The 27,682-nt window shown below is 40.0% G+C and overlaps 1 protein-coding gene and 1 long non-coding RNA gene across 2 annotated transcripts in view; one reads left to right on the top strand and one right to left on the bottom strand.

Annotated features, from left to right (window-relative positions):
* Positions 1-27,682, bottom strand: part of gabbr1b (gamma-aminobutyric acid (GABA) B receptor, 1b) — a 179,029-nt gene that overhangs the window by 75,484 nt on the left and 75,863 nt on the right. The gene's annotated exons all lie outside the window — the stretch shown is intronic.
* LOC147132605 (uncharacterized) lies at positions 17,204-22,012 on the top strand. Its single transcript, XR_015082100.1, has 3 exons — positions 17,204-17,301; positions 18,934-18,976; positions 21,787-22,012. It is a non-coding gene; the product is annotated as an uncharacterized LOC147132605 (long non-coding RNA).

The raw sequence follows: 27,682 nt of genomic DNA, 5'->3' as shown, positions 1-27,682 counted from the left end.
ATAAATATTTCAGGCTCTGAAAGGCTATTTCAGAGACAAATTTTATGCAGCGGTACTTCAAACATTATTAATATGACCACCATTAGCGAGTCAGCACAGCTGCTCTCTACTGGCGCTAATGTGACATGTTGTTTCCATCGATCACAGTTTGGCTTCTGGTTGCATACAGCACGTTACATAAGACGGCTTTTCACAGTACAGGTGTGTATGTATCTCATTTGAACGTCCCCACATTAAACAATTCTGTCATAGGCTATTAGGAAATATCTACTGTGATCATTAACCAATGAGAAGTGAAACCCTCTGAGGCTTAATTATATTCACTGTAACTCAGAAATCTATCAAATTTCCAAACTATTTTTCCCACAGAGATCATAATCTTTGCATTAAAAAAAAATCGTAATTGAATATGTTCAATTGGGGATTATAATGTAATATCTATGTAATTTATTCATTTTTATGGGGTTGGGGGGCACAAAAAACTACATTAACAATCATCACAAGTACATAACCATTTTAGCTTGCCACTAATTAACCAAGGTAAACAACATTAAAATTAGAGATGGGGCACTTTACTCGATTTTGCCGGTCCGTCCTCCGTCCATAACCTGGGCCCCCTTCCGTCATCGTCCCACCGTCCTTATTCATAAAAGTAATTGCCCTTTGACCCCGTCTGTCCCCGCCCTTTTTAAAGCGCTTTCGTCCTTACATTTCACCAGTCCGTCCTCCCGCCCCCCAAAAAAAGTATCCATGCATGACGCCGTGGGAGTGATGCTAACCGCAGAGGTTTCGCGATTCATAAACATTATTTCAAGCTCAATAGCTGGCTAATTTCCTATTCACATCCATTTACCAGCTGGGAGTATATTGTGAATGGATTGAACTGTTAGTATTTAGCTGCCAACCCAACCACCATCGGTCACCAGACTGACTGGCGTGTACTTTTTTTTTTTTTTTTGATGGAGGATGAGTGCTCCTCCTATTGTCCGCTTAAAGCAAAGTGAAGTCACTCCGTCCCGCATACAAATACGGTGAACACACACGAGACAAGCGGTGCGTCGTGATAGTTCCCATTCGGTCTAAAGTACTGTATTGGTGGATTAGACACGCAAGACACGCTGGGCATGTTTCTGTCAGTCGTCAGTGAAATGGGGGTCCTTTGGTACAGACAAAAAAAACCAACACTTCCGTCCTTGCTTAGTCCGTCCCTTTTAAAAAAAAATCTCATCCTCCATCCCCAGAATGGGCCTCCGTCCGTCCCTGGGACGGAATGCCCATCTCTGATTGAAATATGACCACTAAGCAAATATAAATACTGTACTTTTTGGTGTAAAATATCATACTGAGCATCCTGATACCATTTTGTTTGTAACCTGATTAATAAACAACAACCTATTTGTTGGGTATGAACTGTTCATATAATTCAGGAAAATTTCTAAGACTCAAGTGACCTCTATTTGTGTTGAGAGACTTCTCCATCAATGGATTAATTCTAAAATGGTTTGGTTTTCATGCTAGCTTTCGTTAGCTTATTACATTTTACATTTATGGGGGATAGGGACCAAACCCTCGGGGCAAATTGTGAAAATCCTTTACTGGAAAAAAGTCACAATTGCCCTTAAAAAAATATTTATATGTGCACGCATGGACACAAGATGGCAGCAAAGTACTGTTTTTGTCTAAATGAGTCAATTTAGTTCATTGACACGAAGGAGACGCACGATGGCGGAAAAGCACTACTTCTGTCGAGACAAAGCTCCTCGTCTCATTTCAACATAGTTTGTTGGCACCATAATGCCACAAGATGGTGCTAAACAGCGAATAAGTAAGTGAGTCAGTGAAAACTGGGGATAGGTTCAGGGAAATTAAAAACAACCAAAAAAAATCACCCCAAAAAATGCAAATAAGCGGCAGCGTTCACTTCATTTGGCTTTATACATTCTACTATAATCTATATCACGATCAAGAGTATTTTTCATAGTGTTTATACGGTGGGTCCTTTTCTGATGAAGATAATTCCTATCTTGTCGGGGAAATTGTGCTAAACAATGCTAATGCTGGAGTAAAATTTAAATTACAGTACATACTCATTTTTGGGCTAGGACCACCACTGATTGTGCAACATTCTTAACGTTCCAAAACATGGTACACAGTCCCATCTACTAGGGCTGAACCATTTTAGGAAAAAATTGTATCGCGATTTTTCTGACTGATTTTGCGAGTTCGATTTAATCTGCGTTTTTCTTGAAATCAAGATTGTAACCAGTGCAACCGTCACAATGTACAGTAACATTTACAAACATGACACAAAATGCCATTATACCATCCAAAACATTAAAAGCCATTACTCTAATAGTACATTTCACTAAAGAGGTGAGGGAGGCAGTGCTTTTTCAAGTTTTTAAAAATGGTTCACGTAAAGTATTACTGTACTACTTGCTGTCAAGTATAAATATGCATTTATGTGCAATTGTGTATATAAAAATCGAATTTTAACCCCAAAATATTTTACATTTTGTCCTAATGTACACGTTCTTTGTACATAAGTCAATATTTTCCCCATATTTTTGCTAGAGATTTAACTGCTTCATACAGAGACTGAGGGCTTAGTGGTATGGCTTGAAATACATATCATGGTATTATTTGAATCTTTTGGTCCTAACAGTAATGGTGAGTGTAAAAATCACAATGAGAATATTTGTGATTGGTTTATTTAAGCCGTTGGCGAATTCCGGCCGGTGTTAGCATGTGTGCTAAATTGGTAATGTAGCCCTCGCCTTATTTGTTGTCTAGATACGTGTTGATTATAATGCAACATTTCTGTTCATAACTGCTGGATCTTCACCCTTACGCAGTTCTAGTCAGGGTTCAGTAAAAAGTCTACTGTACACCTAGGCACTTATTTTGATATTCTCGACTTTGAATTTTACTTTAGCGATTAGCACACTTAGCGACCGCTCGTTCGCCTCCGCGGTGAAAACGCTACTTGTTAGTGGGGTCGTTTATTTGTCACAACGGAGGAGATGATGCGCAGAACGCAGCTCGTTGCTGCTTTGCACGGACTTGCATATAGTATGAATAAAGACTGTGCTGCGCCTAGCATTCAAGCAGCCGCGAACGAAATGACTTCCGGGAGTACAGGCGTCAGCGTGTAGTAGGACAACGCTTTTTTTTTTTTTTGCTTTTTTTTTTAAACTTAGTTCGGCGCTGGACCTGTCCACAGTAGCATGACACTAACGGTGAGCGTGGGGGATGAGTGGCCTAGAAGAAACCGCATCTTTGGCGATCTCGAAATGGCGTTGTCTGAGATCGCGATTTCGGTCCCGAAACGATAAATCGCTCAGCCCTACCATCTACTGTATAATACTCTTCTACCTTTATAATGAATGTTATGCATGCTTGCCTACAACCTCCTACATTTTCAGTACACTAATTTTTCTTTGTTAGGACATACAGTAAGCCTATGTGTTTCGCGAAGTATGTGCACGTGTGTGTGCGTGTATCCAATACACACTGTTCGAACTAATTCTGATCCTTGCAGTCCATTCTTAATAGTTAGCCCCCCCGCTGGTCAGTTCTGGCATCCTCAGCCAATTTGTTGTCATTTGCTTTCATTTGAAGCAGCAGGATTCATCTTGCTTTGCATCTTCCCATTTCGGTTCTAGGCAAAGCTCTCTACCTGGCTGATTTTCATTTCCTTATGTGGGTCGATATGTATCTCTGTGCGCCTCTTCCCTTCATTTTGATTATCCATGCTATAGAAGGGAGACATACTATATATCTGCTCTATTGCTGTGACTTCAGAGAAGGCTGCTCTGCATACGCAGCTTGTTAAACTGCTTTCCAAGGACATGACAAAGGATGATGATTTTGCAGGTGAATTTGGGAATTTTTCCAGCAAATTCTTCCAAATATAAATAGTTAAGCAGTCACGTTTCATCATCAACAAACACACAAAGAAAATCTTTGCCATACTGAATGCTTTTGATAAACCTGTTACTATTACATGGCTGGTCTTCAACAGTGCATTACTGTGTTACAACTAAAAATTTTTATGTAAACTATTGTTTCTTCCAGTGTTAGTTTTCAAAGTAAACAAACCAAGATCCCGGTTAACCACCTAATGACAGTATGTTTTGTAAACTGTATGACGGAGAAGATGAAGCACTGGTGCTATTTAGTCAATAGAATTATGGAGTTGATGTAAGTTTGCTCTTGAATGATAGAGTTGATGTAAGTTTGCTCTTGAAATACTGTTGAATGTACTTTTCCAGCCATTTGTAATTGAAGGTCTGTGAGCTATAACCTGGACAGAGAATTGCACACAAGTGGACACAAATGAAAGGTTTTTCAGTGTTAAGGAGTGGATTATTGAGCACTGTAAAAACGCAAGTACTTTCAAATATATTCAACATAAGAAGGATGAGGTAATGAAAGATCATTGTTGTAGGGTTATTGTTGTTTATTGCTGATCTGTTTTTTTTTATTTCAAATATCTTTATAGAGCTTTTCAAATAAACATTCCCACAAAAGTGGACAGAAAAAAAAAAGAATAAAAAAAAAAAAAAAGAAATGGGCGGTGGGATTTCACGTAGCCATTAGTAAATCAGTGGTACACTAAACAAGCAGGAAAGGCAAGACATGACGTAACATCAACAGTGTACAAGTGCAATACCGCCCCCATTATTCCCCAATCACCCCCCCCCCGACACACACAGCACCAGATGGCCTGAGCATCACGTAGGCCAAGTGTCAAGAAATAAATAAATAAATAAATAAATATATATATATATATATATATATATATATATATATATATATATATATATATATATATATATATATATATATATATATATATAGTAATAATAATGCTGATAATAATAATACTTAATAACAAAAAAGATTGGCAACACATCACACACAGAGTTTTGTGTTGTTGTAAGATTGTTATCAGGGCTAATTCACACTCATGGCCATAGCAAAGCACACTTCATGGTAAATTGGTTTGAGTGTCATGGAAGTATGTCAAAAAAGGATCCCATGTCTCATGGAATTTCGACCTTGACCCGTTCATAGAAAAACGCAACATCTCCAGTTTGAGACAGAACATTATATCTTGACGCCACTGGTCAAGCGTGGGCAGGGCAGCACCCTTCCACCTCATCAGAATGGTTCGTCTAGCCAAGAGCAGAGCGAGAGTGATCATGCGGCGCTCTGTAAAGGTCAGATGACTGTTATCTTCCCCAACAACACCGAACAGAGCAAGTGTCGGGCCAGCATTTATATTTTTCTTTAATATCCTAGATAAAGTATGACAAACGTCATGCCAGAATTTTTTAAGTTTGGGACACATCCAGTACATATGCATCAGAGTAGCATCGCTTAGTTTACACTTGTCGCATGTTGGGGTTATATCAGGGTAAATACGGGACAGTTTAACTTTTGACATACGAGCTCTGTGTACCACTTTGAATTGAATGAGGCAGTGTCTCGCACAGATTGAGGATTTATGTATAGAAAAGAGAATGGAGTTCCACAGGCCATCAGCGATGCACCCCAAAAACTTTTCCCAGGCCACCTTACTCTTGTCAAGTACTGAGCATCATGACAGCGATATACCGTTATGTAATTTCGACAGGGCACCTTTTAACAGTGGGTCGAAAGAAAGAAAAAAGTCAATCGGGTTAGTGTTGGGTATCGAGGGGAAACTGGGCACATTGGAGCGAACATAGTCCTTGACTTGTGGGTACCGAAAGAAGTGAGTTTTGGGTATATGATATTTCACAGTCAGTTGCGTAAAGAAAACAAACAGTCCATCTTTGAACATATCAGCAAACGACTTGATACCCTTTACATGCCACGTCCGGAAGGTAGAATCAGAGCGAGAGGGGATAAAAAAGTGGTTAGATGCAATGGGACTCAGGAGGGAGAAGAGTTTGTATTTAAAGGACCTCCTAAATTGGATCCATATCCGAAGAGTATGACGTACCACTGAGTTATCCAAAGAATTTGGTAGGGGGCACCGAGAGGTCTCCACAAGAGTTTAGCTCCAGAGATGTCCAGGCTGGACCGTCAGGCTGAAGGTAAAAACGAGTCCAAAAGGCGATACAACGGATATTGGCGGTCCAGTAGTAGTGTCGAAAGTTAGGGAGTCCCATACCTCCGTCCCTTTTAGGTCTCTGGAGCACAGCCCTACTGACCCCCTACCCTGCCATATGTATGAGGAAACAATGGAATCCAGAGAGACAAAGAAGGTTCTTGGATTAAGTACTGGGACACTCTGGAATAAATATGTAAACTTTGGGAGTATATTCATTTTTATGGAGTTCATTCGACCGGTGAGCGACAATGTTAAAGGGGACCACTGTGAAAGTGAAGTTCTGACCTGGGTTAACAGAGTAATGAAATTGTCTTTTAGTAGATTCTTAATTTATAGGCTCCGGCACGCCCCGCGATCCTTGTGAGGATAAGCGGTATCGATAATGGATGGATGGATGGATAGATTCTTAATTTGCCGGGTAATAACCACTCCTAAATACATAAACCGTCTCTCTCTTCAATCTGGAATGGAATGTTACTATAAACTAAGTCTAACGCCTCTCTATTAACTGGAAACAGTTGGCTTTTGTGCATGTTGATCTTAGAACCAGATACGGAACCAAATCGGTGAAGCAAGGAGAGAGCTGCTGGAGGAGAGGAATTAGGATCTGACACATACAGGAGTAGATCATCTGCATAAAGAGATACCCTATGTTCTGTATCTCCCCTCCAAATGCCCGAGATACTCTGGCAGTTCCGAAGAGCAATTGCGAGCGGTCCTATTGCTAAGTCAAAGAGAATAGGGCTAGGGCAGCCCTGCCGGGTTTCACGGAAGTGTACAAAAGACTGAGAAATTATACTATTCGTCTGAACTCTAGCAATAGGAGAGGTGTATAATAATTTAATGGCGGCTATAATTGTTGGACCTAATCCGAAATACTCCAAAACTTTAAACAGATACTTCCGCTCGACGCGATCAAATGCTTTCTCGGCATCTATCGAAACACATTCAGGGGTATTGGTAGGGCTTGAATATAGGACATTAAATAAGCGTTGAGTGTTGAAGAAGGAGTGTCGATTCTTGATAAAGCCAGTCTGATCATACGCTATTACTATGGGGCGACTTCCTCCAACCGATGTGCCAGGGCTTTAGCGAGGACTTTCACTGTTCAGCAGGGAGATTGGCCTGTATGAAGCAAAGTGTGTAGGATCCTTACCCTTTTTAGCAATGACAGTTATCCGAGCCTCATTCATTGACTGGGGGAGTGAACCTAGCCTAAGAGATTCAGCAAAGACTGACAAGGTGTGGTGACAGCAAAGTTGAAAATGTCTTGAAGAAGCTGGCCGGGAAGCCGTCAGGGCCAGGAGATTTTCCGGATTGCAAGGATGATATAGCTAAAGCTATCTCCGCCTGGGACAGCGGAACCTCCATATTCTCTACCAACTCTGCTTGGATGGAAGGGATGGGCAGAGGGTCAAGAAAGGCCTCAATAGCTGCGTCATCGTCATCACGTAGTTGTGACATATACAGTTCAGAGTAAAAGTTTTTAAAGGTGTCATTTATTTCAGTGGGGTCCAAAGTGGTATTGCCAGTGTCTGTGTGAACAGTTGTTATACATTTCTTAGCCTGTCGTCCTTTTAGTTGATTAGCTACTAATTTCCCTGTTTTTTCACTGTGTTTGTAGACTGTGCTTTTGCTTTTCAACAGGAGATTTTCTGTTTGATAAGAGGTGAGGAGGTCAAACTTTGTTTTTTATTCAAATCGTTGGTTATATAGCTCTGGAGTTTGATTAAGTGAGTATTGTCGATCGATCGCTTGAATTTTCTCTATTAGATCTGATTGTTCCTTTTGAGACTGTCTTTTCAGACCACCGGAAAACGCAATAATTTGCCCTCTAATATAGGCCTTAAATGTGTCCCAAACCACAAGAGCAGAGACGTCAGGTGTACAGTTAACTTCAAAGAAAATATATATGTGTTCTTCTATATATTTAATAAACAGGGGGTCCCAAAGTAGAACTGGGTTGAGAGACCAATGTCTTGCCGGCCACGGAACATTGGGAGGAGACACTGACATCACAATAGGGGCATGATCGGATATTATAATGCCTTGATATGCGCAGGAACAAACCTGAGGGATGAGTCTATTGTCAATAAAAAAAATAATCTATCCTGGTATAAGTGTGATGAACACTGAAAAAGAAAGAGTACTGTTTTGCTCTAGGGTTGAGGAACCGCCATATATCCGAAATCCCAAACTCAGAGATGAATGACCGAATACGTGAGGCAGATCTGCTTGTCACTACTGGTCTGCTGGAGGAACGGTCAAGCCTTGGGTCTAGCCAACAGTTGAAGTCCCCCCCAAGCACTAAGTGGTGTGTGTCTAGACCGTTAAGAAAGTGGAAAAGGCGATCAAAAAAGCTAACATCATCAGTATTCGGAGCGTAAACATTTGCAAGAATAACTTTTGTGTTAAATAGGTTCCCTGTTACAATTACGAATCTCCCATTCGTATCGGATGTGATATTGGTTGGTTCGAAATGTACATGTTTGCCAATCAATATAGAAACTCCTCTTGCCTTAGCCTGAAAAGATGAGTGGAAGCGCTGCCCCGGCCAGTCCGCCATAAGCCTGAGGTGATCAGAAGCACGCACGTGTGTCTCCTGTAGGAAGACGACATCCGCTTTGTATTGCTTGAGATGATTGAATACATTCTTTCTTTTAACTGGGTGATTTAAACCCTTGACATTCCATCTTACAAAATTAAGATTGCCACTCATGTGCAGTCTACGGTAAGTATGATCACCATTTTAATGTAGTGTAAATTCCATGTGGTAGCACTGCCGCGAGATGCAAAATAAAAAATAAAATGGTTTAAGATGCCTAATTCCAAAAATGACTGTGTGCCTTCCCAACCCCCAAAACATGATAAAAACAATTAAAAACACATTAAAAAATCTTCCGTAAAACAACCTTACAAATAGCAACTGCAACCGCAAGTTGCACGCTCTTCCTAACTTTTCCTATACCATACATATACTTCCTATCTATTCAACCTCAGTCCCATACTTGTATTAAGGTCTCAAAGTAAGTGGGCTTTGAACGTTAATGGTGATTATCCCCAGACTGCAATGTTTAGGAGAGAGAGAGAGAAAAGAGAGAAAGAAAAAAAAGTAAAGTCAGGCATTTTAAATAAAAAATGAATTTATTCACTTTATATTTAATAAATTACGAAATCCTCGATTATAAAATCACCTAAGTGTCTGGGATCATAACTGCATGTCTAATGTTTCTAACAAACCAATCCGTGTCAAAATCGGTAAAGAATTGGATGACTTATGATGAATTTATTGGGACCAAACACAGTTACCGCAATACAAGTCGACATGTGCAGTTCATGTGTGATAAAATATGTATATTGGCAATATAAAGTCAAACAAGCAATGTCTCTTGTGTGAGGGCTTCTGCCAACTGCTGACATCGGCAATACATGTTTGTGGAGCAGTTGGAAGCACTCAAAGTGCAATGACTCTGTTCCCTTCACGCCCATGTACAGTATTTGAACAGGAAATACACACATTGATCTATTGTAATGATGACTAACTGATACAGGAAATCAATGTAAAGCACGGACCATAGAGCTAAAATGGAACGTAAATTAATGTAATCATAAGTATTTTTTTCATTCGTTCTTTAGTTTTACTTTTCACATGCACTTGCCTACCATGAGTGCACGTCCCTGCCTCAAGTTAGAAAAGTTATCAGAGTGTCTTTGAATGACTGGACTTGAATTCTCATTGACAAAACAATTAAATGATCGCATTTGTTGGGACTGCCACTTGACTGCGTTTCTCTAAGAAAGTGATCTTCAACTTACAACAAGTACAAATAGTGGTATGCTAAAGGATCACTACTTAACTCATTTACTGCTATTGACGAATTTACACGTCTTTTCACAGTCCAGCCATTCAATCCCAGGAATTTATTTATATTTTTTTCTATTTCTTTCTAATGTTAGGGTAAAAGAGGGTCTAAAAATATATGGCGTGAATAAATTAAATACTGTAAATTTGAATTTGACTTAAGTGCAAAACATTTGCATTCATTCTGAAAGTACTGTTTGTTTTTAAACATTTATTCAGGTACTAGGTACTTATTTTTTTTTAGTTGGTACTTTGTGTAAAATGTTTGAGGAACACTGCTCTATGAGAACTAGAAAATTGTACAGATAGGTATTTCAACAGTCTTCAACCGATGCATTTAATAAAAGGACAATTGAGTAACATGGCTTTCAAAATGTGCCAGTCAAGGAGAATTAACAATATCAGTATTAAGATTATTTCTGATAAAAGAGAATCAACAATACACATATTAGATTATTTAAAAATAGCTATGTCCAATTTGGTGCGTTTCACTTTAAGTTATGATTTTCCGTGCAATCCAACAATGCATAGTATAAACACTTCAAAGATCATAACAACTCAGCTATGGGTGCTCTTGTATACAGCATCATTATTGGATCAAATGGTTAGCGACGACTTACTAAGAACTGAGGGATAAGCTTGACAAGGCATTTGTCAAATGAGTACCAAAAAAAAAAAAAACAGGCAATGTAAGCAGACATTTCATTTTAAGCAAATTGGCACAGGCATTCCTAGCAAGTATATCCAGAAGTTGTAATACAACTAAAACAGCGTGAGCAGTCCTGATGTCAGTCTGTAAATATGAGCACATAACCATTATCCTTTACTCAATGGACTAGCTCCCTGCCCCATTCCGGATCAATTATAAAATTCTCCTGCTCACCCATAAAAGCCTCCATGGACACACACACCTCCACTTACAGCTAAGGGCTGCACAGAGCCTGGACTCTTTTCAAGTTGGGCCATTAACTTTTTTTATTTGAAAATTAACTGCTGACGTGGTAGTGATTTGTGTATTTTGTATTTTCATATCACGCTCTTAACATGTTGTTAACTTGTAGTGCTCTGAAATCCTGTGACGAAATGTGCATTAAAATAACATTTATTTTTATTATTGATATTATTATAATTGTACACCCATCCATTCTCTGTACCTCTTATCCTCACTATGGTTGCGAATGTGCTGGAGCTGATGCCAGCTGATATTGGGCGAGGGGCAGGGTATAGACCCGGAACGGTCGCCTGCCAATCGCTGGACACACATAGACACACTCACATTCACACTAATGAACAATAATGTTTTAAAAACCCACACAGGCAAGGGGAGAAAAACATGCACACTCCACACAGCAAGGCTGGAGCCCAGATTTAAACCCACAACCTCTGAACTGTGACGTGAATGTTCTACTATTATTATTTTTCTATTTTTAGAAAGATGACTATACCACTGTAGTAGGGGTGGGCGATAGGGGCAAAAAAATATCTTGATATTTTTTCAAAAAAACTCAGAGCGATAATTTGACGATATTCTACAAAAAATATTTTAAATCTGCACTTGCTTCACAGACCAATTGTGGACAGCGTTTGTGAACAACATCTCTTTTGAATCTCTAAATACAGCTTCTGCAAAACATAATGATATTCTACGACAATATTTAACAATAAAGAACAAAAAAATGGTGTACAGACTTAGATTGATTTTTGGGAATATTTATGTCATTTAAGTGTCTCTGCTGCAATGCGGACAGAGTCACGTGACCGGGTCCTATCGGCTGATTCGGCGAATGATTATCACTTCCTCCTCCTCTGCTGTCAATGCACACTGATTTTCAGCATTTCCTCGTACTTTGCGGCCATCGGCTCACTCGTTTTTCGAGGCAGTATTATTACTCGTTAATGTAAAATTACACATCGTGAAAGCAAGATTGACGATGATATCGATGACGATATGTATCGCCCACCTCTACTCTGTAGTGTATTCCAAACCATGTCTGACAAAAATTTTATAAAACTTCAAAGATGGATATAGAACACATTAAGAAAAAAAATCTTATGTTCTCTCCTAAAGGTTTTTTTTTTTTTTTTTATGTAACCTGCTCAATGACAACTAGCCCCCCAAAAAATCCTTCACAACATAACCTTACTGAAGCTGTTTTAAAACTACCCCGGTACATGTTAACCGTACCATGTCTAAACTCTTATTTGGACTGTTCTGTCTATTCAGATCGGCTAACTTAACACATTTAGATTTGAATGAGGTGACCATGAAAAATAAACCAGGCTGGCACACATTCTTTCTATTTTATGCACAGACATGAACAATCTCACGCTGCTGTCTGTCAAAACCAATCGTCAAGGTTGGCTGCATGAATCCACATTGGCATGCAGCTTTAAGCATGCAGGGCTCCAGACACAAATGTCAGCCTTAGTGATGACAGCACACACACACATACACAGACACAAAAAAAGTACTGAATTAAAGCAACTGAGAGAAGGCTGTTGACAGCCAGAGAAATACGCTGAAACAACTGAAGTAAATACAATATGTTTGCTAGAAATGTTTGCTACATGTTTGAACAAAGCTTTTTAACAGCTTTCATCTGGAGAAAACCGACACAAGCACACTGACAAAATGCAAACTTCCACACAGGAAGGTCTGAGTTGACATTCAAACCCAGAACCTCTCGATATTGAGGCATACATTCTAACCACTACACACTCAATAAAACTCAATGAAAATTTGACAGAATTATTGATGAGGAATGAAAGGCAATGAGAGTTTCAGGATTAAAAAAAAAAAGTTAGAAATAAAAGTAAAAAGTAAGGTCAAATATTGCCATTCAATTGGCCATGGTTTCTAATACTATATCATAACAGACAAGGATAACTGAAACATTTATTAAGATCAATTGTGTCACATAATTGTTGTAATTAAGTGCTGCACATTAAATTGTTAGCACTTAATGTATCACTATATGTGCATGGATGGATGGATGGATCAGAGATTTTAAACTGGTGGGTCGGGACCCAAAAGTAAGGATTAAGGATTCATTATGGTTGGGTTGCTGACTGGTCCTAAAAAATGACAGCCGTCTAGCGTGTTTGAATGGGATTGGATAATTCTGAACACAGACGAGTTACGCCGTTATACGAGGGTACTTGACCAACCACATTACCTCAGTTGTTTATTTCGACTTCCAGGTTACAGATAACATTTATGGCGGAATATGAGTAGAACTGGTTTAGAATGGTCTCATTTGTTCATATCACAAAAATCTGGCCTTTCAACAAGGCTGTGTAGACTTTTTATATCCACTACAGATAAGTAGAGAGCATAGATAGGTAGATAGATTCTAGACAAATTTCTGCCTTTGGAAGGCGTTCAGGTATGATTTAAAGGAGAAAGCCAACCCCAAAATGTTCTTGACTAGAATATGTTTTATTTAGATCCACCTTTAACTCATTCACTGCCAGACATTTTCAGACCGTCTTTTACCCAAACGTTTGAAAACATTTGAAAAAATATATAAATGAGTTAGTGGGGTTGAATGGCTGGACTGTGAAAAGACAAATAAATACGTCAACGGCAGTGAATGGGTTAACAATATATTCATTACTGTGGTAATATTTTGCAGTGATGTAGAACTGCGGGTCCATCAGATGTACATCATATTCTGTTACCTTATAAAGGGGGAAATTATGAAACATCTATTGATATTAGGTTCATTAATGAAGACTCTAAAATAGCCCTTAGGCGTGAATATGAATGGTTGTTTGTCTATACAGTATGCTTCCTGTGAGTGGCTGATGCCTAGTACGGAATAGAACAAGGATTAATGGATGGACCTATCAATACGTGTCAGGTTTGAGATTGTACTGCTGTGCTATTATACAATTCTGATTCTGCTGCACAACACAAGTACAATAAAACAACTTCTTAAATTACTACATGTTGTACATTGTTAATCTAATCAATCATTTGTGATAGTCCCAGTTCTTGTGGTCGGTAAGAAGTTAGTCATAATATTAACTGTTGACATGACAAATGGACCATGAAAAGCTTTGAGGCTGTTCGCTGTCAGTATTGCACACATGGTATGAGATGATAATATGCGCTAAGTGCTTCTACTTTGTCCTCTCTCCACCTGAGCCCAGAGCTGCCCAATCTATTGCCTAGCGCTTGTCTTCAAAGTGGGCCACGCTACAGCATATGAAACCACTGCCACCAGTGCAGCCATTAAAACTAAATTACTCTTGTTACTGGGGGAGCTGAATTAAGGCAAAACCTTAACTACTGCATTGCGTTGGCCTTGAACTGCTACTTGCTGCAGAAAAGAAGTGCTTTTCACCTTCCCGGTGGACTCACACACCTCACATATACTGCCTGTGCCTGACATCTGTTTGATGATCATAAAAGTGCTTGTTACAGCAGGGGGGGGTTAAACAGATGCTGTTAGAAAGCAGAGTGAGTAAGAGGAAGAAGAGGATCTTTAAGTGTTGCTCGCGCAACAGTCTTGGTAGGACTCCAGAAGCTGGGGGCTACATCTGATATTCATGGGCTTTCTGTTACCGACTCGGCAGTAAGAATTGGTGGGGGGCTGTTTTAAAATAGACCACAAGCTCAAAAAGTGACAATGAAATGAGCGACACAGCTACCAGCCTGCTTCAATATATACTACCATTGACTTAAGTCATTAGAGTTAATGTGCTGCACTTGCCAGAAAGAGCCCACCTACGGTCCACAAATATGTGCATTTACCACGTGGTTAACGCCACTTGTAGCGATGCAACAAGGCAACCACAGCGCCACAATAGCAGTGAGAAGAACTAGTAAGATGTGCTGACATATACCGACCACCTCAGTTTGGACATTGCTGCTTGAGCTTTGAATAATTTATGAAGGCTGGTTTATAGGGGTATAGTCCATAAACATTGAAGAATATGTATGAAAGGTAGGACCTGCGCACCAACGTATCTTCCAATTGACCAGCGGCAGTGCCAGGGAGGGAGCTAGGTGGTGCTGTAGTTACAATCATAATGTATTTGTTTTCATGATTTTTTTTGGGGGGGGGGGGGGGGGGGGCAATGTTGTAATCGATCAACACCGGTGAATATTAATTTTAAAAACAGAACAGCACCTGTGGTAAATGTACAGTAGTAGAAAACAGCGGTGGCGCATCAATCGTGCCTCAATGTCATAGCACCTAATCAATGGGAGTCACTAGCTGACTGATTTGTTTGTGTCTTTCGGTGCCCTGTTACTGTCCATCTTTCTCTTGAAGTCAGCTGGGATACGTCATAGCTTCCAATTACTTGAACGCGATGAATTTGAGAGAAAATAGATGGATGAATGTGAGTCAATGGGAGCCAAGCCACTACAAGGCGCACTTGAGCTCCCAAGGAACCGTAGTTCTAGCCAGGCAATTTGGGGCTAGCATGGACAGCTAACACTACCCCAGTGTCAAAACAACTACACAACACGTATCCCCAGCTTCTTATTCTCTTAAATTCTTCCCTTAAGAAACGTCATTGAGTCTGCTCCTTCTTCTGCAATAAGTGCACAAACAAATTATGCCTATTGATGCAACACCAGAATCTAGGGTTTTAGAAATAACAAGATGGATCCTAATTTAAGGTCAGTACTCCTCTCCGGCAACAACCAACAACATTTCTTGCCATCCATATAATCGAGTGAAAAATAACAAGCTTGGTGTTCTTGGCTTCTGAATGGCACAGCGGGCAGCGTTTCCAGACGGGACTTGACTGGGGGCTACAAAACTCTCAATCGATTGCAAACACCGCTGTTGCACGGGTTGCCAGGTCACACAGGCCAGAATGTTGGGCTGCGTGGGTTTTCTGGATCACTGCAGTGCGGCACAATTGGCTCAACGTGATGCCAAGATCCCTGCAGGCCAAGGGAAGAGATGGTGGAAAGTGTGAGTGAGTACAATGGAGACACAAAGCTCTCAAAAACACACCGACGGATAGTTTCTTAGCAGAGCCATTAAAAGCTCAGTTGAAATATTGGAATGGTCTTGAAGTCAGAAATGCATAGAAAGTGACTTTGCAAGACAGGCGAGGTTGTGTTTGATTTTTGACTCTGACATTTTCACATGTCGGATCTTGATTTTGGGGTTTGTATTAAGAGGTTTTCAGTGTTGCCTTGCAACTGTTTTTCTGTGATTCATATTGGAAAGGCTGAAAAAATGCATGATTTTGTTAGAGTCAAGTGTTAACGAATTGAGAGAGGCAGCAGGGCAGCAATTTGTCATTGAAATGCAACATCTAAAAAATAGTGACTTACACCGGCTTCAAATTCCTTGAAAAATGTAAAAAGAAATAGAACCATGTGATTTCCGTTGTCCATGTCAAAAATGAAAATGGAGCATGATCATATTTACATCTATACATTTTTTATACTGGATCCTGGAACATTGTGCAGGTGAACCTGAGACTAACTGTTATCTCCTTGTCAACACTATTAAATAAAAATGATCAACTCTTGTCATCAATTGCACCAAGTGTGGTGTCACTGGAGGAAGTTAAAAGGACCAATCTAGGCTTTTGTCCGATTAGTCTTTCATCGTGGGCCTCCACAGTATTCCGTTTCAAAACCCTTAATTTGTTTGTTCGACCCAGTCACTGCTTATCTACTTAAGGATGCCCTACCGCTCGTTGACTCTCCTGTCCTTAATGTGATCAATATGTCTTTATTGACAGGCCACAGTCAGTTAATTAAACAAAAAGTGGCCTTCTTTAGAAAAAAGAAAAGTTACTCTTGAGCCAAGATTTTTTTTTTGCCAATTATAAACTGACATCCAGTCTTTATTTTCCGTCGCAGATTCTCTCGAAAGCAGCTGCTAACTTTCAATTTCTTTCTCCAAAATTTGAGGTCTTTTAATCAGGATTTACAACGCATCATTATACTGAGACAAACACTAATCAACGTTACTAATGACCTCATTGTCTGCTCTGACTAAGGTATTACCTCTGTACTTGTCATGTTAAGGCCCTGATACACAAAACCGACGTTCACCAACCGCGACAGACGTTTACCCCCTGTGGCGTCCGGTCGGCTGTCGGCACGTCACGCTTGCAAAACACACCGCAACGACAGACAGCGACGGTGACCATTAAAGTACCTTCTGCGCATGCATAAGATGTAATACCCTTCCATACCATCGGCGGCGGTAGTCCCCATTTCTCGTGGTTAGAAAACTCCAACAGGAAAGATGTTGGCCGGGGGCTGATTATCACAACGTAAACAATGCATTCGGCTCTATTCTTCGCTTACGATGAACTCCCACGCGAAGTAAACCATTGCGTTCTTGACACGGTATTGTGAAATACTTACATTGTCAACCCTCGCTCTTGTACTTGAAAGAAGATTAAGGCAGCGGAGGCGTGGTCATTGTTTTCCCGCCTTTGTCACTTCAGGTTGGTGCTCCGCGTAGCAGCCAATCTGAGTGACCAAATGTCACGACTGGCGACGCCGATTCAACATACGTAAACGCCCCCAAGACGCTTACAGACGGGTTACGACACTACGTCGGTGGCCACTACACCAATCAGACGGCGCTTAAAGACACAACGACGCTTAACAACCTCCGACGTTGGTTTGGTGTATCAGTGTGTTAGATTTTAGCAGCCTTCAACATTAACGGAACTGCCATAAACTAGTTTATTTGCTACTCATCAGATCACTTAGTTCGTAAATATCCATAATTAAGACTCTTTTTGAGTAAAACTTAGTATATGATTCAACCCAAATCAAATCCCAAGAGCAGTTTGATTGTTTTAAAAATGATACACAACTTTATTTATTCATGAAAATTGGTTCAACCAAAAAGTTCTCCAAACATCAGGTATGCCTTAAAGCAATCAAGTTCTTACAACTAAACTGAGACAAAAGACAAAAATTATAGTCCTTGGCTGCCAGGACCTAAGAGACAAGTTCTCTCATGGCAGAGGCGCTCTCCTGCTTTGCGCTCGCCTCCATTAGCACACTGAGAAACCTTGATGTCACGTTTGATCAGGATTTAGCATTCAGAGATGTTGACCAGCACCCACAACAGATTGCGTCTTCCTTCCTGTATAAAATGCATACAAGAACATTTTTGTGATTTTCATTCTAGTTAAGGCCAAGATCGAAAAAGGCAAACATTAGTTTCAGACCGGGAAAAGGGAGGGCCAGAAAGGCAGAAGAATGCCAACCACTGTGACTAATGACCTGCTTTTGCATTTTATTGCCCTCTGAAATGTCGGATTGTCATATAGTATGAATAATCCAGCCGGTTGATTAATCTATAAAGAAAATAATCTGTTTAGCAAAATGTAGCAAATATCAAATAGAAAATCAGCAACATCCAATACACTCTCTCTATTGGATGTTGCTGATTTTCTATTTGATTTATAGAGAGAGAGTGCATTATTTTGGTAAAGTAATAGTTTGCAATAGAGCTGCACTCTGTTGAGGCTGTTAATGTTTCTGATACCTTGTAAGGGGGGAATTATTAAACACCCGTTAATGTGTCGTGTTATAGTTGCAAACAACAACTAGCAACTAAATCCATCATTGTCCTTTCAAGGACAATATTATTTTAGTCATATCTTTATTACAGCTTTGAGTTTGTTTGCGATCATACAAGTAAATCCCTTCCAGTTTTATCACTATATAGGTGGTATCACCCCGAGTGGCGAATGCTTGTGAGTGTGTGTCCACGTAGCGGATGTTGGTTTTTCATCAGTGATTGTGAAAGGTTGCAAAAGGTATTCGCCAGACATTCGCCAACAGTCTTAATGCTCGCATACAGTTTATCTTGTCGATAAGAAATGTTCAACATGTTCAACATTTGACAAACAGAACAGTTCATAAACCTTTTTAAAGTTGCTGTACTCTCTTTGAGGACTTATTTTTTGAGTTGGTCACTTCATCCTGCAGGTCCCTTCATTTTTCCTTTGCCCACAGATCTCTGAAGTAATGCTGTATGGCCAGCTGTGCGCAGAACAAGGTAAGGATGGTTTGATGCTGCTAGTTTTAAATACATTGCATACATGTACACATGTAGATCATGGTTTGGAGCCAATCTCCTCTTCCAACTTCCTAGACAGTTTCTCAAACAGCTTCCAATTTACATTTGGTGCATCCATTGTTGGTTGTGATAAGCCATGAATGCCAATATCTGTCTGGAAGCATACATTGGACAGATTCTTTCTTTCCAGCGCCACTGTTGAAGGATCTTTGCTTCTCAATGTCATCAAGTGTCCAGGACACTTCCGCAGACAGAACCTCGGGCCCCCTCACAAAAGATCCTCTTTGATCTACTGGATATATTTGGAGCTTTGCCATTGAAAAAAGAAAAGTCTCAGCTTCACATCCAGCAATAATGAACTTTTAAACACCACGTTAAGGATACTAATATGTGTTATTGGCTCATGAGAGGCCAATTCTGGCCTCCCTTCACTGGCTCAGAGATTATTTTAGGGTTCATTTTAAGATGCTTCTATTTGTTTATAAATCTTTAAATGGCCTCGCCCCGGGGTACTTCTCAGAGCTCCTCCACTCCTACGCACCTTCCCGGAGCCTCAGGTCTGCGGACCAGGCGCTGCTCAAGGTGCCGAGGACTAAGCGGAGCCTCAGACGGGATGGAGCCTTCTCTGTTGCTGGTCCTTCCCTTTGGAATGACCTTCCATTGAATGTTAGGCAAGCCCCCTCTCTGTCCATTTTTAAAAACCCGTTTGAAGACACATTTTCAAACACGCAACAGCGCTCCCAGCTTTAATGGTAGAAACACGATTATGCGCTCCCGTCCTTAATGGGTTGATTATTGTAATGAATTCTTAAAAGACTGCAAGTGCAGGAGTATAGTACGTTACCAACTTTAGTTACAGTAGATAAAGTGTCATTCATATTCATTCACGGTTCATTCGCCTTTACTTTACCAGAAGCCTAATTTAAGACCAAAATATTTATGTATCATACATCTGATGTTGTTTACTCAACTCATCTGAACTTTATTTATATAGCACTTTAAAACAATCATTATTGCATACCAAGTGATGTACATAGAGTAAAAATCTGCCATACAATAAAGACAGTTAATTGTATTACAGATTAGTTTATTGCTTTTGTTTAGTAAAAGAAACACAAGGAAAGAGGACCACCCCTTGCCAGTCACTGCAACAGCAGCATGAATCCCGCTAACATTAGCTACTCATTTGAAGCATATACATATTTTAATGTTCTCTTACCATTCATCATTCGTGTGTGGGTTCATTTGATGTAGACAGACTTGGTCTCACGCTGGGTTGAGCCAAAAACTCTGTGGCTGTCGGTGCGGAGGACGTGTTTGACAAGACAGCGATGCTTTTCCCACTGCATAAAACTTCCAACTGCCGCCTCCCCCATTGGAAATGTCAGATGATTTTACACAAAGTGTGCATTTATGCAGTCGGAATTCATAGCCAACCGGCCTTTATATTTGGGATTGTCGAGCTAGTCATTAATGTACATACATACAGTATCTCCGCATTGTCACTTTTATGTACACAATCATACAACATATTTTGATTGTTAACTGCTAGAATCTGTATACTTTCCATTTTCAACTGTCCAATGGAAAAAAAGGAACTCATTTTTTCATTTGCTTTTAAATCCAACACACACACACACAAAAAGGTTAATTTTTCATATAACTGTTGTTGGCTCATCAAAAATACGATACTGGAAACCGGCCACAGGACTGACTTTGATTTGAATATTTAATTGTTACCTAGAATTTTGGTAACAAGGATTAGTAAAGATACATTTGTCACCACAATCACTGCATCAGCCATATTCCAATATGAAGAATTCTGTATTGTTTGAAGGAGCAAATCATTTTGTTCTTCAGGATGAAGACACGAGAGCTGCTTTCACTATTCCTTGCATGTGCAATTGCATTGCTTTCAACTCATTAATGTGACACCACATCTGGGCCAATCACTTAAACAAAAGCATTATTTTCATACGTCTTTCAAACATTATGCAATTAGCCTTGAGTATCCGTATATGTGTCTTTGTCCTTGATGGGGCGTGTGACCCCAGAAAGACAGTATAGCATCGGGCAAATAGTCTGGACAGGAAAACAATCGCAATCTTGTTCTGACTGCAGTAATAAGATGTAGTATGTCCCAGTCAGAATTACATGAGGTCGATTACGATAAGGTTTCAAACACGTTTGTCCTCAACAGAATATTGCTGATCGATTAATCGCTTTAAGTTATTGGACGGTTGTCATCCAGAACGTGGAGGCTAACCAGCTAACATAGCTTACGAACGCTCTTATCAAACCTCCGGGGAATATCAATTAGACCCCATAAATATTCAAATCAAATTGAGTCATTAGGCCTGTTTTTCATATTTTGGATTTTAAGTCAAAATTAGACATTTTGTTTTCTTGTGTTAAGATATATAAACACAAAACCAAATAATGGGGCACTTTTTCATTTTTGAATTGCCAATTCACTACGGAAAGAATGAATGACAAGTGCATCAATTTGCTCAATATGAGTGTGTGCATCAATTGTGTGAAATCACCGGTCTGTCGAACCAGAAGTGAAACTTTATGACCTGGGTGGGCCTTGAAAATGGCTTAAAGGAGGATTAGGGGTGAGGGCTGGTCAACATTCAACTTGTCAATTTGCCAAAAGACGATGTATACTTTTTTTAGGACACTTATTATGTCACGCCACATAACGTTAACTACACTGCCAAGGACCTTGAATAACAAGATTGATCCATTAATTCTTTTTAAGGATTTTTCATTTTTATGTTTTACAGAATAGAAGGGTGGAACAGCTTCGGAAGCCAATGCAGTGCAACACATTTTGGCCTAACCAGGAAAACACTGCTGTCTACGCCGATCCAGAACATCCCAAATATGCTCAATGGGTGACGGGATGTCCATTGAGTATGCTGGCCATGCAGGAACAGTGATGTTTTCAGCTTCCAGGGATTGCGTGCTGTGCATTATCATGTTGCAACATGACATGAATGCTTTGGATGAATGTAAACAATGGGCTTCAGGACCTCGTCAAGGTATCCCTGTGCATTCAAAATGCCGTCAATAAAATGCACGAGTGAAATGCATGTGCGTTTGCTGTCCATAACATACGCCTGTGCATACCAAAAACTCCTCGCCACCATGGCCACACATTCTACAACAGTGACATCCGCAAACCGCTCAACCACAAAATGCCATGCAACCTGTCTGCCAACTGCCTTTCACAGTTAAAACAGCCGTGAAGAGAACACCTCTCCAAAGTGCCAGTCACCGTTAAATGTGAGCATTTGCCCACTCAAGTCAGTTACAATGACGGACTTCATTTAGGTCAAGACTTCATAAGGACAACGAGCATGCAAATCTAGATAGAAAACAAGTGTTGTGTTGTTGTGTATATTAACATGATGTAGAATGTATAAGATTTGTCAGCAACACCACAGAGCGAATAAGGTAAATTATAGCACTGACAAAATATGCATTACAACCCACATGCAACCGAACAGCTGCACTGCCTAACAAAACAGTCCATGTTAAACCCAAATTAACACAACGTTTATTTATAGGCTGCTTGGACTTTTATCCAGCAATGTGTTTCAACAACGCAGAGAAGTTCACCATCTGGGTTCCACCATTGCAGCAACCACCCACGTACGCACACTCTGGCGGTCAATGGGTGAAACTATTTTCATATTAAACGTATGAACAGAAGTCTCCCATTGTCCCATTTAAAAAAAAATATCAAAACAGAATTGTTCAATCTTAGTTGATCATTCAATGCTTTTAGAAGCCTTAGGGTTGATGATCCCTTAATAGTCCGACTGTCAACACGCTGAGCGTTTGCATCTGACCATAGCCTCTCTTTATTACACGTTGGATCGATGGAGAAAATCACAGCTGGTGTCAGTGTCCACTTATTCTTGAAAATAGAGAATTATAGGTATCCCTGACTTCAGACCTCCAGTCGCAGACAGTCTGGAACCTACAGCTGAAGGCGTGGGCACCTAGATGAAAAAAACTTAAGTTGAAAAAAATAATAATCTAAAATCTTTAATATAGGCAACTTGAACGTAGGTGTGAATACTGCCGACTAAAAATGCAGCTTGAAATCTCAGTAAGTGCTGTGATGGCACGTGGCCAAATCTATTTGGAATTCAAAAACACTGTTCATAGTAATGACATTCAGTTGTGACAAAGCCTCTATTTAATTTGAATGTTTTGTTTTTTTTAATCGGGTGCCCCAATGCATGAAAATTAACTTAAATCTACAAAGGTACCAAGGGTCTCTGATGTATATATTTTTTGTCTTCAAAATAAAAGTGTTGCTATCACATATAAAAATCATAGATTTTCACTTGTCCTTTTTCCTCCTCCTCTCTCTCTGGGATTCACACATGCTCATTCTGCTCTATTTCACTCCTTGAGTTTCTCTTGCCATCCACTCTCATTTGCCCCCTCACCTATTTCCTCCACTCTCACTTCCAGCTCCTCTCCTCGTCCTCCTACCGGCTCACTTCCAAAGAACGTAATAATGTTAATGTTATCTGCAGTGTGTCCATAAAACAAATTCTAATCTCCTTGGCTGTCTGTGGGCATGCGGCTGAACCTCTGCTGCTATTTCTGGCACTCCTATTTATCATGATTATGGTGACTGTGATGTCACCAAAGCACTCATTTTTTCCATTGTATTATGCAGCAAATGGAATGCCGCTGTTGCTATACGTAAAGGAACAAAGTTCAGGCGCTCATTATTTGCTGAAAACCATTTTAGGTAAATGGATGCCCAATGAATTTTTCTGGAGCATCATCAGCCAAGTTTAATATCTATCTATCTATCTATCTATCTATCTATCTATCTATCTATCTATCTATCTATATATATATATATATATATATATATATATATATATATATATGTATATATATATGTATATATATATGTATATGTATGAAACAGTATATTGGAGTCGAGCTCATTGATTCAAAAAGCTCTTGTTGGGTTGTTATTGATATGTTTCTGCTCAACTTGAGAAATTATAGATGAAGCAAAGAATTGTAGGCCTGGGTGAGGCATCTTCCTCCCACGTGCGGCAAATTACAAAGAGCCAAGAATGGCACATGTGCAGGAATACCACGCACGTCTGATGCATAACATTACTCAATCCATATCAAAAGTTTCTGGATGACCACCGATAGCAAACCAAAACGAATTTGCCCTTAATCGGTATTTCGGTCTTCACCTGTGCGCTGAATACAAGTGCCACACGCTTTGGTGTAAAAATAGACCTCATCCCTACTACTGCATTATCTATCCATCTAGTTAGCTATCTAGCTAGCTATCCATCCATATATGTGCATTTTTGTTGACCAAGGAAGGACAGAATTAACTGATGCTTTCATTGCTAACTTGTTGCACTGAGTTTGCCTTGACCTCCTGCGTCTAGATGACGTTAGCGCGGTGCGCAACGGTGCGCGTGCGGCGCGCAAGCGGCCAGCCCTGCGGAGCTTTTTGTGACCATCTCTGCCATTCCATTAGCGGAAAACCTTAAAAATCTGTGATTCTCAGTTTTGCTATTCAGTGTGTTTGATGAGTCGTAACATGCAAACTCCAATGCGAAGCCGCTAATTTAGAGGCTTACTAAAGTTGGCAACTGGAGTCTGATTAGAGTCAAGTCAGGTGTCCTGAGTCCCCCACCTCTGCCTGTTTGCATCAATCAGCTCTTGTCAATGTCAACCATTGTTTTCCCCAACGAATAGTAACTCTAATTTAAGCCTGAGAATTGTCGATACAACCCAAGATCATTATTTCTCCCGATTAACCAGGTGTGTATATCACGCTAGTCCTGGCTGAATAACAATGGTTTCCAATCATTGAGAACAAGCTTTAATTAAGAAACGCTGCTTTGTCAAATTCATGATCCATTTCTGCATTAAGTCCAATAAAACAGACATTTTTTTTATTTTTTTGTAGCCATCTACTTGGTAAAGCTGTTCAGTATTTTTTTTTGTAGCATACCTGTGTTGAAAGCAATTGTCAAATGTCTGTAGTGTGCATGTAAAATAGGTCACTATGGAGGACATTGCAACACAACTAATTATTGCGATAAGTCTACAGAAAGCAATGTCGGACCTCTAATGTGCTAATTTTGCAGAAACTGTGAGAAAGCATTTCCTAAAAGACGATATGTCGCGGTAATTTTTGCTGGCATGTGAAAAATATTTCCGTGAGCGGAAAAGTTCTCCCTGCTTCCTCTCTTTCTGCCTGCAGCACTATGCTGGCACTGATTCGCGTGCTGGTTTGCACCCGTCTTTCAGACGCGCAAAATTTAGCCAGTGCGATTCGTCTCGGGTTTGATCAATGACGTTGTGCGCGCCAAATCACCACCATAGGGGAAGTGCTATCAACTGCCGGAAAATAATCACAACTCACAGGCATGGTAAGGCCATTACCCTGAGACTCAAGGAAATACAAAGTAATAAATGCAAATTGTGCCAGAGGTAACAAATGCCGGACAGAAAAAAAACATTGGCATGAGAGTGCCTCAATAAGCAAAGTGCACACGTTGTATTAGTGATGTGTCCCAGCATGATGTAGAGTCCTCTGCCTTATAACCTCTCAAGGCAATGCCTTGGAGGCATTGATAATTCAAATATTTTGTATCTGAAGTACGCTTCAATGTTACCGTGAACTCAGATGACTGTCATAATTACACCAGCTATACCATACAGGTACATTGCTCTGTCATCTTAAAAGGCTCTATATGCTCATGCTGTCTCCCCCGGGAGATGTGTTAAACCAGCTCCTACGGGTCTTACACAACCACTTATACATGTACAGCCACAATTATGACAGCTCTCGCTTGTTGATGGTTGCATTTTAAGCAATGCAGTCATCTAAATAATACAAACATATACACAGTCATTATTTATACATGAATACCAAACGCAATTAACCAATGACAGCAAGGGCTGATTGAAAACCACACATTAAGATCTTTTTTTTTTTTTGTTGGCTTTACAGACACACTCAGTTAATCTGACTTTGAATTCATTGTGCATCGCATCTAATTTGATCTAATACCATTTTAACAAGCTAAACGCATGATAAGATAAACCTAACACGACAGCCATGAAATACATCCTCCCTCAATGATTATAATTTTCTGAGAGGGACTAGTGGAAGTACGCAACATTTACAGTATTCTGTACAATATGTTTTTTACAGTATGTTTTTTTAAGTGCTTCCTAAATAAATTTGAGTTGAGAACTTTTATTTTGCACAATATAAATAACAGAGACTTGACTTTGACCGAGACGCCAATATAGGAAGGTTCATATTAAAAGAAATTCCAAGGCATCAACTATGTGTTTAACGCAATGTAACAAATGCAAATCAATGTTCAAAACTAAATTAACATCTATTAAATGGACCCTTCAATTGGCCTAATACTGGCACTCATGCAATAGTTGTGGACTTAACAATTACATATGTCGCCACAAAAATTTCACGGCTCAAAAGACTCGGGACTGATTTCACCAAAGGATTGCGTGGCTTTTCTGTGGCGCTAACCGGTAAAAAAAAGAAGCACAGTCACGAAGTATGTGCAGATGATAATTGGTCCCCCATTTATTAAAACCCACATGTTCTCTAGCACTGGCGGATAAAAAAAAAACGTTGACGAGACGCCTCACGACGGTTTGCAAAGGGTAACAAGGGTATTACCACTGATGGCAAAACAATGGATTTGCAAGCAGATTTTGAACATGTTCAAAATTTCCTTGCGACAATAAATATGGTTTGCGATAAGGAAAACCATATGCGAACGCGTTTGCGATGTTTTACGAGGCTTAACGAAACCCAAAATTCGCTACCCTCGCAAGTCTTCACTGATCAGTGCGGTACGGCCTTTGTGTCTATAAAATCAAAAAAATTGAGGCGATCATTTTGGTGTTTTGTGAAATTTTTGTAGGCATTAGTAGAGATGTTCATGTGAATTTGGATTTTTAAATTTGACGATTGATAACAGTTTTTAGAGAGTCAAGTTTGCACCTTCTCGGACCCCAAGCAAGAGTTATGAAAATGTTAATGTCATCTTTCTCTTCCTAACTGCCATTGTGTTCTTGACATTTAGTCTTTACCATTTGAGGCAATCATGGGGAAACCTCAAACTGCACTCAGCTTTAAAATTTTGTGGGCGTGTTTGCGCTGCTATATAAGCGAAATATCCTTTATGAATAGGACGATGAGACAGAGCAAACTGCGGGTGCAAATGAAATGCAATTAAAGGTGCTATCAGAGGCCGCAGTTCATTCTGTGTGGATTTGGACCTCAGTAGTGATTTTAGGCTTGCCATTTGACAGTTTTCAGCAGAGTAAGGTACACATACGATTAGGGTGAAGACAGCCACGTCAGACCCATGTCAGAGGCAGAGGACGAGTTTATTTCCCCTGTATGTGTGTCTGTGCAGTTTGTAGTCGGAAACGCTAACGGAAGCCCGTTTAAAATCATAAATGGACCGGCCCATAGGTGGGTACTATTTTTTCCGGACGGACAAAAAAGCGGATAACTGGATGGTGGAAGGGTACCCCGGCCGTAGGCGCAGGCGATAAATGGACCGCAAATTTTCAGTAAAATGCCCAGCTCTGTTCACGTTCACCACAGTGCCCTTTAGTTTG

Source organism: Filicampus tigris, chromosome 18 (assembly GCF_054856515.1).
Source record: "Filicampus tigris isolate MCC_2025a chromosome 18, RoL_Ftig_1.0, whole genome shotgun sequence".
Classification (NCBI taxonomy): Eukaryota; Metazoa; Chordata; class Actinopteri; order Syngnathiformes; family Syngnathidae; genus Filicampus; species Filicampus tigris.
Note: the sequence above shows the minus strand (reverse complement) of the source record. Positions and strands in the feature narration are given on the sequence as shown.